The sequence below is a fragment of the Mandrillus leucophaeus genome, unplaced genomic scaffold (genome assembly GCF_000951045.1).
Source record: "Mandrillus leucophaeus isolate KB7577 unplaced genomic scaffold, Mleu.le_1.0 Scaffold221, whole genome shotgun sequence".
NCBI lineage: Eukaryota > Metazoa > Chordata > Mammalia > Primates > Cercopithecidae > Mandrillus > Mandrillus leucophaeus.
In genome coordinates, this window is record NW_012102266.1 from 246,216 (window position 1) to 259,461 (window position 13,246).

General features: G+C 34.9%; 1 protein-coding gene across 2 annotated transcripts in view; it reads right to left on the bottom strand.

Moving 5' to 3' along the window:
* CHSY3 (chondroitin sulfate synthase 3) overlaps nucleotides 1–13,246 on the bottom strand; it is a 280,808-nt gene that overhangs the window by 134,364 nt on the left and 133,198 nt on the right. Inside the window, exon 2 of one of the 2 annotated variants that reach the window (XM_011981187.1) lies at nucleotides 4,885–4,972. The exons of the other annotated variant lie outside the window; for it this stretch is intronic. The gene's annotated coding sequence lies outside the window, so the exon portion shown is untranslated. The remainder of the gene's footprint in view (nucleotides 1–4,884; nucleotides 4,973–13,246) is intronic. 2 annotated transcript variants of the gene reach the window in all.

Consider the following 13,246-nt stretch of genomic DNA (forward strand, 5'->3'; position numbering starts at 1 on the left):
TAGGATGAAGGGAAAAGCTTCTTGACATTGGATTTGGCAGTGATTCCTTGGATATGACCCCAAAAGCACAGATAACAAAAGAAAAAATAATTAAAGTGGACTTGGGTTACTTGTAAATTTATATTGCAAATTCCAAGGGAGCCACTTTAAAAAAAAAAAAAAAAAAAAAGAAATGCTAAAAATAAACATATATATATAGTGTTTCCAGGTAGTATATATAGTCTTTGTGCTTTCCGAGTATTGACTCACATAATCCTCTCAACAATCCCATCAAACAGATACTCTTATTATTCCTACTTTATATATGAGGACATTGAGTCACAATAGTTAAGAATCATGCCCAAGACCACATAGCTAGTAAGGGCTGAGACAGGATTTTACCCATGGTCTAAATCACTAAGCTACACTACTGTATGCACTGCATGCTATAAATAAAAATGACATTTACTTTAAGATTTTGTGATAGGTATTTGTAGACTTAGTGTCTTTTTTATTGAAATGAAAGCAAGCTGTAAAACAAAAAGATCAATTCTGAAAAGTCAAGCTTCCACGTACCCTTTGCTTTTCTAAGATCAGTGAAGATTCCATCTTTGGTTCATTTTGAAATTCCTTTTCTTACAAATCACGACTATATTTAACAGCCCACAGTATTCTAATGCAATTCTATCAAAGCTCTTTAAGCAAAAGAGAAAGAAAAATTCTAAAGATGGGAACCAGAATAAATGGAATGTTAACATTTTAACAAAAGAGAAGCAAATTTTAAATCAAAGTGAACACGAAGCTGTCAAATTAACTGCTCAGTTTTTTTTTTCTTTAACCAACTTTTCTTTCTGATGAACCAAAACTTTTTTATTGAACTACCTGAGTCAGAGAGTTTGTTTAAATGCCAACTCCATGCCATCAGATACTTTCTGGGTCGATGAACTGCATCCAACCTGGAGAAGTTAGGATGCACAAAGGAAAGAAAGTACAGTTAAAGGTTTTCAAGGCATGTCACACTGACTTTAATTCTTAGATAGAGCATTATAGGCATTCACCTCTTCCACAAAGGAGAATCTTAATAAACATCAAATTCAGCCAACATTAATACTTATGAGATCAAAAGGGAAAGAGAATCAATATCAATTCTTATCCCCCTCAAAATCTTTATACCAGCATCATTTTTTATCATATGTTGTCCCTTGGTGTTGGTGACCAGTAGCCACAATGACAATTCTGCAGGAAGGGGGATGAAGGTGCCACTGCCATTGCCCTACATGAGCTCAGACACTGAGTACATCGTCTTGTTAAAATGCCCGGGACTCAATGGCACTTCGCCTGGAAAACTGAGTCCCTTCCCACCACAGTGCTTCTGATGGCAGTAGCAGCAGCTGCTGCTGTTCTCCTATTCAAAATAATCTTTGGGATGTGTACAGGACATACATATACTACTAGGGTGTATGTGTCATCCTCTCATTTTATGTCCTCAAAGCCATCATGAAACGATTTGATTCCACGAAACTAATTAAGACAGTTCAACTAATAGCTGAATAAACTCCCATATCTCTTCTAACATTTCATCAGTACAAAAAATGCCAAGAACTTAAAATGTTTTCCACTTGTTTCCAACTCTTGTTTCACAATCTACTTATTAATGAAAACCAGGAAAAATCTATACACTAGTTATTAATGGATGTATTTACTTATTGTAGCCATGTATCATAAACTATGAAATAAAAACAAAAGCTATCTTTATAACACTTTTGTAGACTGCCATATCCATAGCTCAAAGTAACTTTTTTTTTCTTACAAAGGGCAAATTCTAAGACATATTGGCAGAAAGGAGGGCATATCAAAGACATAGAATTGTTTGTTGAATCACATCAGGCAACTCACATTCAAAACAATCACTCAGAATTGGCTCAAGATGGGGATCATGCTGCACTTCATTTTCCTATCACAAATCCCTATACATATCAGAAGACAGAGACCCACAGCCAGACACACTCTCCATAAGGTGAAGAGTAGTGATACAAGATTGGAGTAGCCAGGGAGTGCTCCACCTCCATACATACATTTGGACCAGGGAGTGAGAAGGAGATATGATTTTCCACTACCATCCTCAGACCCCATCTAGCCCTGCCGGAGCAGTAAATGCCCCAGGTGGCTGACTACATTAGGTAGGATCAGAAGGCCTCCATACCCAGAGGACAAACTACTAGTATATTCCCACTCCACTCAGCAACACGGCCTAACCACTCACAAAACCAGTGGAATCTGAATGCAATAAAATGTTTCAGTAGTCATATAATATTAAAAGCTAGTATTTATTAATACCAAAACACTTCATTATTCTCATAACATTAAAAACTAATACCCATTAAGTAGTAGGTTTCCTTCTAAAAGCACTGCATGTGTTTATAATTTAATTCCCATGAAACCCTGTGAAGTAAGAGTTTTTATATGTGAGGAAACTGAGGCACAGAAATGTGAAGTCACATTAGTAACAGGGTAACTTAGGGAATATTAATACCACAGGGCCAACACATGGTAGAGTAGGAATTTCATCACAGGCCATGCGGCTCCAGGCCTTATCTTCTTAACTACTTCACTAGACTTTTTCTTGAGCTAACAAGGAAACCTGATTCTAAAGATGAGCACATAGACACTTGAGAAAAGCCAATGCCATGAAAAGCAGCTAATAAATATTAATATATTTGAAAACAAAGTTAGAAGAAACTTCTCAAAAATTTAGATTAAGTATAATTAATATCATCAGGGAAATAGGAGGCTATACCCATAACAAAAAATCAATTAATTTTCAGAGAAATGACAAAAATGATCACTGACATTTAAATCTCAATAGATGAGCTGAATAAGAGAATGGGCACAGCGAAAGAACAAATTAGAAGAATGAGCCAGAATTCTCCCAGAAGCAGTTAAAAATATCAAGAGATACAAAGCGGGAAAGTAAAGCCAAAGGATATGAAGGACTGATTCCAATATTTGACGATAGGCTTTCCAGAAACCAAGAATAAGAAAATAAAGCATAAGGACATGTAAAGCAAGCATGGAACAAAATGCCTTAAAACTGAGGAAAGTTTTAAGCTCTTGGATTTAGAAATTCTAATGAATGCTGGGAAAACGAGTAAAATAAACGTATCTTGATATCTCAGGATGAATTTTTCAGATTTATGAGGCATTTATATTTCATTTTTGAGCACCTCAAAATTAAGATAACTAAAAATATACCTAAAAGTGAGCTCATCTGAACATACCCTTTTAGTTTCACGATTTCTATCATTAATATTGATATTTTCCCAATTACCCAGGCTCCTAATACAATGCTTTCTTTAACTCTTCCCTTTTCTGACCATATTTATTCTATGGTTCTACTTTATCTTCCCCTGTTATAAAGAATAGAGACTCACTAAGGCCAGCAAAGGAGCCACCATAAGACATAGGTGATAAAGATAAGGGTATCATAAAAAAGTTTGCAGTCAAAACACATCATAAGCTTGGCTTCCCAATAAGGAACTGAAGGATAGTTCTGGAACTGAGACAGTATGTATGCATTTGAGAATCAGAAACATGAGGACTGACCATCATTATTAACAGATACATTTCTACTCTATGGATTCCTTCTACAGATCTGCCTACCTGGGTTTCCCACCTCCAGTTCATGAATTCTTTCCTTTCATCCTATATAGCTTTTGCTTGATTATAGTTCTTGCTTCCTTATTACTTTTAACTAAAAGTAAACTCATTTTGGTCCTAACTTTGACTCTGCTCTCATTGTCTGTATTTTCTGTTTCTTACTTAAAATCTATTACATTCTAGTTTTCCTTTTACTTAGCTATCATGTGATTCTTTTCTCCTTCAGGAGACTAACTCTATACAGACCAGCTATTTTTCCTCTTAAAACAAACTCTTTTTTAATTATTCAATTTAGGAGTGTTCCTATTTGGGAATATATAAATTATTGAGGTGTGTCTAATCTTTAGGATACTGCCTTCCTCTGAACTTACAATATCTGTAATTATACAAAGGACTCAACTGTTCATCATGGGCTTGTTAACCAATTCACTCCTTGTTTGCTGTATTTCATAATTGTTGAATTTTTGTATTGTTTGTTTATCATGGTTTATAGCTTCCTGTCTCTTCTGGGCATTCCTGTTTTAGTACTGGAGCATTTTTCAGTACTTAAACTTACTGAGTCCATTTGTCTGTCTTATGTAGCATTGAGAAAATTTAAAGGCTTCAGCTTTTCATTTGTAAAATAGAGGCAGAAAAGATAAATTAAAGCCTGTGAATATTATCTAATTATAATATTTAAATGGTATTAAGATGTGAAAAGCCTTGGGTAAAAGACATAAGCCCCCTTACAAGAATAGAAAAAAATAAATGTTTCCCAAGTTTGGTTTCAGCACTTCTTGATCAGACAGACGTCTCTTTTTTTCCCCCTTTGAATAAAATTCCCACTTATTTTCTCTCACAGCAGTTCACAAAATAAGACATTCATAAATATTTTAAGTTCACAAAATAAAAAAATTATTATTGATGGTAAACTGGCATGAGCAGTGCCAAGGGACCAAAGCTTTGTCACAAAATATTTATCAGTATCTTTATGGATAATAATACTAAAAGTAAAATCTTCCCAATGGCAATTATGTAGCTAATAGTTACATAGATAATCGAGAGAAAAGGTATCGGATCACAACTCTTCCACTCACTTGCTCTGGGAACCACACCTCCACTGTGAGAGGAACTCCCAGAAGTTATGACTGCACCATGAACTGCTCACTACTCCTCACTATAGATTATTGGATGGTTTCTTGAGCCCAGATTGGCTAATTAGATTTCTCTCTCCCACTGAGAGAGATTGGGTGAGAGGGAGTCCAGTACCTCTGTCTATGGGGCTACACCATGCAGAGCAGGAGCTGTGGGAATGACCATCTATGGCAGTGTGGACTGAGAGTTCGTGAAAGCTCATCTGCAGAGAGAAAGAAAAGAATGATGCAGATACACCCAGAGAAACAAGAGAGGGGCAAAGTATAGTTTTTGGTTTGCTGTATCCTAATCATTTTAGTACACTCCTGTTTGTTTTCAAGGTGAGTTTTTTTTTTTTAAAGAATTTTAATGCACACAGTTGTCATTCCCAATTCTACCTCTGAATATTTTTCTGTCATCTCAATGTACTGCATCTAACTTAACTGCCTGTCACCTTCTCTGGCAACTCAAATGCTAACGTCTGGTTTACAAGTCCATTCACAATTTACCACAATTTGCTTTTCTCCCCTTATCTTCCCCAGAATGTTTTACTTGTTTTGCATTTTATCTGCCCGGGTCTCTGTCCCCTGAATACACCTTAAATGGTATCTCCTTTTCCCGTAAGTTTTTTTGTTTTCCTCAAATGTCTGATTCTGGCTTATCACTCTAGTAATGAAGCTTGTCCTCCTCACAGGAAATGTCCCTGTCCTATCCCCCAGGTATTAATGACATCCTATGATCATTTTCTAGGTCATTCTTTGGGGTTCTATTACATATATATCCATGTGGTTTGAGTTTTCTTCCCTAGTGTGTAAGAACTTGATTACATTGTGAGCACTCCAGGCCCACTGTGTCTCAGAATCATGTTTTTTCTTGGATTAAGAAAGTAAAGGAGCCTAGAAAGAATCAAAATTTAGTGGACCTGGTAGACAGATGGGCAGTCTTTAAAGAAGTTTAGCTCCTTTAAAATAAAGTTCTATAGTGATTTTCAATTATATTCCTTATATTTTACTTACAGAAGCAACAAATGAATATATCTTTACCCTAAAAACAAATCCAAGCAATATAGAATTGCACAGAACATAAAATGAAGCTTCCCTCCATGCACGCCCACCTCCACCACATCCTCATCTCCATCCACTCCCTTCCACAGAGGTGACCATTGTTAAGAGTTTGGTATACATTGTTCCTAAGTCTTACTAAAGATTTAGTTGCAATTATAAACATGTCTTTCTTTTGTTAACAAAAATCAAATAACACTTTATAGCTTTTAGCATTTTTCCACTTAAGAATATATTTTATATTTTTATGATATTACATTTAAATATACCATATTTTTTGTAATAGCTGCATTAACAGCCCAAAGGTGGGTATATACCAATTAATACAATCATTAACTTATTGATGCACAATAGCAACAATGTCATAGTGAAAAAGATAAATAAAGGTGTTTCATGCCTCAGCTGAGTGTGGTGAAAATTCTGCTGGCTGGTTTTCCTCAAACCTTGCTGAGTCTAGGTGACTGATATGTATATGTAGATGAGTGCCAATACTGAAGATGAGTACATTTACATAGGCCTAGTGAAAATTTTCATTTCCTTGATGACTAAGACAGATTCTTATCTAGAACTTGAACCCAACTCTATGTGATTACAGTGCCCATGTTCTTTTCATTATATCATGTTTCAAGTTTTAAAACAGAGGTTTTCTTCCTAAATGAGTGCTTATTAAATCTTCCACAGAGAGTAAATTCTATATACAACTAGCTATTGGTGTATTATATTAGATAAAATTATTATTTCTTTATAAAATTTGGTATTTAAAAAGAGCAGTTGGTCAAAACCAGATTTCATGACATAACCATAAATATGTATTCTTTGTGTAGACATAGCACTCTTTTCTCTAGTTGCCAGAAGATATCATTTATAATGTTCCCCTTTATCAATAACATGTTGCTTAAAGATACCACAAATGAAATTTGTTATTTTTAAACAGATAAAGATAATGAATGGAAGGTAATTTGAGTGATTCTCATAAAATCTTTTAACGTGAGATAGAAGACAATTGACATACAACTGCCAGGATTTTTATAACACTAGAACGGAATGCACTAGTCAAAAGAAAAGTACTTAAATACAATGTTGCTGTAGTTTGATGTATATTAACCTATGTGGAGTAGTAAACAAAACCCTACAACAGTAGGTGGCTTAGTAGTAATACTTTGCTTCTTAGTGTTCAAATATTAAAGAGATACAGCTTACAGTCATACCTACAAATTTCTCCATGGTGTCTTTAAAGTGCTGAAAAAACAATCTTAAGGTACAAGATTCCACTTTAAAACTGCTAGGCAAGCCAGTCAAATAAGTACAAACCGTAGAGAAATTTTGCTGTCTCATGAAAAGAGCAAAATGATGATCCCCTTATTCCCCCATTGTACTAACTTTATGCAGCAGAAGAGCCTCACTTCTTCCCATCCCTAAATTGCTAAAGAAGAGGCGTGGTTATTGACAATCTCAAATTAAAAAAAAAAAAAGATGGGGAGATATATAGGGAACATTTTATAATTGATTCTTGGCTGTGAAACAAAACTACCCAATTAAGTACCAATTAATTAGTGCATCAAAGAGCATTTTATCATTACATTTATATAGCACATCCTAGCAAGAGAATTTTATCTTCATACTTTGCCAGTTAAGTGAGCTTATCTTGTTACTAGAGTAGTTGACAGCCTCTCCTTCAAATAAAAGATATTTGAAGGTTTTTCCTGAAATTCTAGTTAGGGTCCCTAATTTTGAGGAGCTGCTTATATGGTGGCCTTTGGTCTTGGGCAACAAGTAACAGAACATCGAGAATGGCTTCTTGTTCTTTTCCATAGCATGTGCCAACTATCTGTGGGAAAAATATAAGGGGACACAGCTTTAATAAATTTTCTTTCATAAGAGAAGCCCTGTACTATACAAGCATGCTCCCAGCTGACATAAAGAGAAGCTCCTCTTTTTTTCAATGAAAGAATTTTTAAAAATATCTTCTTGGTGTGATAATTTCTTGGTGTGATAATTTCAATCATGAAAATAAGAATTCTCAACTCTCATAAATGTCATATTTTATCTTTTATTTAGAAATTCAACATCAGTTCTAAAGTGAGAGTTTAGAGATGTATTAATCTAACTCACGACTTAGAGCCAAATTATAAATGTTGTAAATTATGTAACCACTATCCCATCCCTTTTGCTGCACCTTTGTGAAGGGGAAGACCCAGGATTGAAAAGTAGGTTTTACTCACCATCAAAATTCTGTATGCGTGTGCATGTGTGTGTGTATGTGTGTGTGTGTATGGTGTCAACATTTGAAATTTACTTTCTTAGCAATTTTGAAATATACACCACTATTAACTATAGTCACTATGTTGTGTATCACAAAAAATTCATTCTTCCTGTCTAACTGAAATTTTGTATTATTTGACCACCATCTCCCCATTCCACTCAAAGCCCTAGCTTCTGGTAGTCACCGTTCTACTCTCTGCTTTCTTAATATTTATCCTCACCATCTCACTCACAAGTTGGACGACTGAGGAAAGAGAAGGACTTGTAGAAAAGATACATAACAAGAATAAAGAAGAAAAAGAAAAAATATAGAGAGAAGAGGAGCACGAATTGGGGGGGGGGGGGGAGAGAGTGAGTGCAGAGTAATTAGCACAGATCTGGAAGTTGTTTGTTCCCTAATTGAAAACAGGAGCACATTCAAAAATCTGCAGAGACAGGGCTCTGCCCTATCCAATTATTCCTCCACTCCAAGCTGCACTCCGTAGATTTAAGGAGACAGAAAAAGAAAACAGTTGCATCTACTGTATTAATTATACAAAAAGAGTGAACATTTTCCAAAGGTATACTCTGAAAATCATAGTTTCAAACTATAAAATAATAAAAGGAAAAGCAATTAAAAATATCTAGAAAAACTCATCAAGGAGCAGGAATATATTTCAGGGAGTAGCTATATATTTCACTTTCTATATACATTTTAAAACTCCTAACATTTTGTGGATGTGAGGGGTTTTGGATGCTTATCACAATATTAAAAATAATAGACTAAACACATAAAAGTCAGTCCTGCATGGACTAATGATAATGATAAGGATTAGACTTAAGATCCAACAGGGCAGAAAAGTAGAACTCAGAAGAGCCCATCTCTATACACACATACGCACTAAATCCATACTTCATTGTACTAATTTGTTCATTTTCTCTTCTTTCCTTCCCATTTTTTAAACCTTTTCCTCTTTCCTTGCTTTTTCTTTACTTCTTTTTTTACAGCCACACATGGGCAAAAGAGTTAAAGCCATTCTTTATTTTTACTTAAAAAAGGAAGAAAAAGGATGAATACTCCTAAGATGTACAAGTTAACACAAACAAAAACCTGACAATATCTCTGTTCAGTAATTATAAAAAGTGAAATGTTATATTAAAATTTGAATTAACAAAGTTAGTTAAAACATATATTCACATATACATAATGCAATGATAGTATTTGATTTGATTACATAATGAGAAAAGTGATTAAAATATATTGATCTCCATCTCCTGGTTTCTATGCTTTAAATGGAATTAGATATTATTCTTGCTTTGGCATTAGTAAGAGTTCAGTATGTTGTTATTGAGGATTTTAGAATATATTATATAAGAAATATGTATTATTTGAACTTTATTAATTTCAGCTAGTGAACTGTACCCAACAGACTTTTCCTATTATATAGAAGAGAAATCTGGTCCAGGAAAATTCTGGGATAAATAAGGGACCACGATTGTTTCTGGACGGCCAATAAATTACTAACCTATAATATTTCAGAAGACAATTCTTTCCTACAGTTTAGTATTTAACTTGCAATTGGTAAGGTGTATTTGTAAGATTCTGTGGTTGCGGGCCCTGTCTGCTTTATTTTGATAACATACTGAGAGGTCATGTGGTACTTTGTACATAGTAGGTGAAAAAGAAAGGTTTGTTGGATGAATGAGTCATTTCAACTCCTAAAAGCAGTTAAAATATTAGAGAACAATATCAGATAAAAGGTGAGATGAGATAAAGTCATTTCAATACATTCTTGAACATGAATAAAATATTTCCTCTTTTATTTTTGTTTTATTTTTATTTTCCCAAGACTTTTGCAGGATCAAATATTGCAAGTTATCAAATATACTTTTAAATTTTATTGATTGACTTTTCTTATATTTACAGAAGACATGGAAATATATGTGCCCACTGAAATCGCACAGGAGAAACAATACCATTTTTTAAATATTTTAAATTTTAATTACTTTATTTTAGCAATTTATATTGAGAAATTTATATTTGTGTTAATTTATTAATTAAAAATCCAATCTCTTCCAAACAGATGACAGTTGAATACACTGAACTTTTAATTAACTTGCTGCCATTGAAGAGATCACAAAATCATCTGATTTTTTATACAGGTATTTTTAATAGTAAATTTAAAAAACTGAAATGCTGATTTTATACAAGGTATCCATAAAAATTATTTATTGGTGCTTAGATATCATTTATTTGAGAGCTCTGCCCTGATACCCTGCCCCCATGTTTAATTTCTCTGTTGTTCCAGTGTCGATGATTAGCATGTTCCAATTGACAATTGATTGTATGTTTTACAAGATTGTAAGCTCATTCAAGCCAGGAAGTATGTCATATTTGATATTGTCTCCACTGAACAATAAAGCTGTCTCTGTAGGTACAGCTTCCCACAAAGTAGCTGTTCAACAGATATTTGAGATAATCACAACATCAAATCCATTAGTCTACAAATTTAAAGTCAAACCCAAACCACGGTGAAAATCTAATTTTGAAGCACCTTAATAACTAGCTAGATTATATTTTCATGATAACATTCCTCTCAGCATCTCCTCAAGCTTTAACTCTATAACATAAACTAAAAGAATAGCATAACACACATAGAATTTGGTTATAAATCAGTCTAACTTTGGTGATAGATAATGTAGTTCACCTTCATTTGTATGCTACACGGCTTCCTAACCTTCACAAAGATTTGGATGCAAGAAATCTAAATTCCAAAAACAGCATTACTTCGACTTAAATGTAATGTGATATTAATAAAGTAGCCTCCTCGAGCCAGTACTTTTTCCCTTTAATATGGTAGTTTTCAAGATGTGGGTATAATGACATGAGTTATAATAGTTGTTTCCTGCCCTTAAGTATTGCTAGCATTAGTAGAGTTGAGGATCTTGCTTACAAAATGAGCAGAAAAGTAGATTGAAGCCACAATAAATGAGGCAAGCGTTTCCAGAGTTCAGCACATCTAGATACTCAGTGAAAATTTCTTCCCTTTACATCTTGCCCTGCCATTGAGCACAAGAAAATTACCAGAGCAATGAAGTTCGAAGCACATCTTGGCAGGGTTGAGAGTTTTTACCCACTCTGAACAAGCACAAGGTATTCATATTTGCTGACATCATAGTGACAAAGTTTCCATCTCCAAAAATGTACTGATTGGGTAGGACTCAGAGTGAGGCAAATTAGAGGAAAACTACGCAAAGCTTCAGTATCCTTCACCAGAAACAGTAGTTCCAGGGCAATGGCATCCCCACATACTCCCATAAGGAGCACCAAATCTACATCAGATAACTTTTCAGGCACACAGACAGAACTGATTAGTCTTATTTCTGCTCAGGATGCTCTCAGGATTAATTTTATCTTGCCCCACATCCTTGTGTCACTAGCAACCAGACCTCCAGGATCATAACACTCACTATGACTCAGACTTTCATCCGGTGTGTTCTGTGCGCATCCCCTAAATCACATCTCCACTCCATTCTAAACACTTTAATGTTACTGCCAGAAACCCACATCTATGATCACTAAATGTTCCTCTACCCTCAATGTCTTTTAAAAATATGTCCTTCCCCTTGCCATAACTCAAATGTGAATGTACCCTGAGCACATCATTGTTTTACTAGCCCTCCCTAGTGAGTGTTTTTTAAATTTTCTTTTACACTCTGTGTACCTCAGGTCCAGGAGGTGAAGATGAGTGTTCTCACTCTACTTTTCCCATTTGTAATTCATTTACTTCTATTAAAAACCCAAACTGACTGGCAAGGTGGTGTGTGTCTATAGTCTCAGCTACTTGGGAGGCTGAGGTAGGAAGATTGCTTGAGCCCAGGAGTCCAGGCTGCTACTTAAGCCATGTTCGTGCCACTGCACTCCAGCACAGGCAACAGAGTGAGGCCCTGTCTCAAAGCAAAACAAAACAAAACAAAAACAAAAAACTACTTATGCCATCCAAGTATGCTAGCCGCCATTTTTTCTTCTAGTGTCATTTATAAAACTTGGGTCATTCATTGAAGATCCTTGAAGATCTATTGAAGTATCTTCTCTGTCATCCTTCTGTGTTACATCAGCATCCTGGGAATGACCCATCCAATATGCTGACATCTGATTCCTTGACTTTGTCACCTCCAGTAAGCTATTCTTACATTACTTGACAGCCTCCTATTCCCATAACAATACCCTAGTCCTAATCTTCACTTAGAAAAATATCCCACCTCCTTCATCTTCTTTATAATACATATCTCACTCTGACTATATTCTTCTATCCTTTTCATTGACTCGAATACATTTAAAAATTCTACTACTTCATAATGACTTTCACTGACCAATCCACTTTTCTGCTAGCCACCACCAATCCCTCTTAGAGTCACTTATTTCTTTGCATGGTTTCACTTCCAAGATCTGTCATTACAGACCTTATAAATATTTCCTTATAAATATTTCCAACTCCTTAGCCATCCCAGAAAAACTCAGTTTCCCACTCTCCAAAATGATTACTTAACACATTTTCTCCTCCCAATTCAGTTGCAACAGTTTATCCCAATTCCTTTCCCTACTCACTGTTAGCTAATGATTGTACCTTTTACTTTTTTTAAGAAAAAGAAGCTATGAGATGAGAGTTCCCTCACGTTCTTACCATTGAAATTAGAAATCTGTCCACATCTGTACCTGTCCTCCCTGCCTTCTCTCTTGTCACAATGGAGGAGGAGTCCCTTCTTTCACAAAAGGTCAATTTCTTCACTTGTACTCTGGATCCTACCTTCCCTTGTCTCCTTACGGATCTTATTCTTGAAAGATATTACCATTGCCTTGTATGTGTGTGTGTGTGTGTGTGTGTGTGTGTATTATATATATTTATATATATATTTTATATATATAATGAATTCCTCCATTCTAATCAGTATGCAAAATGATGGTTAAGTGTTCTATATTTTTTAAAAATGTGTATCTCCTTTGACTTCATATTCTCTCCAGCAACTATTTTTCTTCTCCTTGTTTCAAAGCCAAACTGACTTCATCTGCTTTCCTCTGTTTCTCCTACCATTCATGCTTCAGTACTCGCCAATCTGATCTGTATCCACCACACTTCTGAAAAGTCTCACCAAGTTCACCTACAAAACCCCATGTTGTCAAAATCAATGATGAT